This window comes from Panthera uncia, chromosome D1, assembly GCF_023721935.1.
Source record: "Panthera uncia isolate 11264 chromosome D1, Puncia_PCG_1.0, whole genome shotgun sequence".
Taxonomy (NCBI): Eukaryota; Metazoa; Chordata; class Mammalia; order Carnivora; family Felidae; genus Panthera; species Panthera uncia.
The window spans coordinates 52,604,294-52,605,984 of record NC_064808.1 but is presented as its reverse complement, the minus strand read 5'-3'; the positions used below and the strand labels follow the sequence as shown (position 1 = coordinate 52,605,984).

The window sequence follows — 1,691 nt, the reverse complement described above, 5'->3', positions numbered from 1 at the left end:
TGCTCCATGATTTAACACTTCCATACACACCAGGTGCTCATCTCAGCAAGTGCTCTCCTTAATCCCCATCACCTATTTCACCTATTCCCCACCCACCTCCTCCCCACCTCCCCTCTGTCAACATTCAGTTTGTTTTCTGTAGTTAAGTGTCTCTTTCCTGGTTTGTTTCTCTCTGTTTTTTTTCCCCTTTGCTTGAACAAATCATCTTATTTACCTTTAGTATCATAGTTCCTGGCATCTTCAGAATGGAATAGAATTAGATAAATGTGAAAAGCTGCTGGTAACAGCAAAAACAATCTTGGTGTATGAACTGAATTTTCCTCTCTGTTAATAGGAAACTTGTCTGATCCAGGCATGACTACCTTAAACCACACTGCTGTTAGTCACATGGTCTTCTGTTTGCTGGCCATTCCTGGCCTTGAGGACCAGCATGTGTGGGTTTCCATCCCCTTCTTCGTTTCCTATGTCATCGCCCTGCTTGGGAACAGCCTGCTCATCTGCATTATCCTCACAAAGTGCAGCCTCCACGAACCCATGTACCTCTTCCTCTGCATGCTGGCCGGAGCAGACGTTGTTCTCTTCACGTGCACAGTAACTCAGGCCTTGGGCGTCTTCTGGTTCCGTGCTGGGGAAATCTCTCTGGATCGCTGCATCACTTAGCTCTTCTTCATACATACCACCTTCATCTCTGAGTCAGGGATCTTGCTGGTGATGGAGTTTGACTGCTACATTGCCGTATGCTACCTACAGAGATACACCACTATTCTTACATGTGCACTGATTGGGAAAGTTGGATTGACTATCTTTCTGAGAAGTTATGGTACAATTTTCCCTATAACGTTTCTTCTGAAAAGATTGGCTTTTTGCAAAAGTGCATCCTCCCAAACACAGCCTGTAAGCATACTGTCTTGGCCCGTGCTTCCTGTAATGACATATGACTAAACATCTGGTATGCGGTTTTGTCCTAATGTCAACAGTGGTCTTAGGTATCGTGCTAATTTTTATTTCATATGTGCTGATTCTCCACGCTGTCGTCTGCATCCCTTCTGGAGATGCTTGTCACAAAGCTCTCAATACTTGCGGCTCCCATGTCCGTGTCATTGTCCTCTTTTATGGACCTGGGATCTTTACAACACTTACTCAGCAGTTTGGATGCCACATCACACCCCATATTCATGTTCTGCTGGCCAGTGTCTGCATTATGGCTCCTCCTATGCTAAATCCCATCATGTATGGGATAAAGACCAAACAGATCCAGGACCAGGTGGTTTATGCATTGTTTACAAAGCAGAAATAATTTTTTTTTTTATAATCTCCAGAAGATATTTATTTTGCGTAACTGAAACTTTGTACCTTTTTTTATTTATTTTTTATTTTTTATTTTTTAATATATGAAATTTACTGTCAAATTGGTTTCCATACAACACCCAGTGCTCATCCCAAAAGGTGCCCTCCTCAATACCCATCACCCACCCTGCCCTCCCTCCCACCCCCCATCAACCCTCAATTTGTTCTCAGTTTTTAACAGTCTCTTATGCTTTGGCTCTCTCCCACTCTAACCTCTTTTTTTTTTTTTTTTCCTTCCCCTCCCCCATGGGTTTCTGTTATGTTTCTCAGGATCCACATAAGAGTGAAACCATATGGTATCTGTCTTTCTCTGTATGGCTTATTTCACTTAGCATCACACTCTC

At 43.0% G+C, this 1,691-nt stretch overlaps 1 pseudogene; it reads left to right on the top strand.

The window, feature by feature from the left end:
* Nucleotides 1-349: 349 nt before the first annotated feature.
* On the top strand, nucleotides 350-1,297 carry LOC125936984 (olfactory receptor 52B4-like; annotated as a pseudogene).
* The last annotated feature ends 394 nt before the right edge of the window (nucleotides 1,298-1,691 follow it).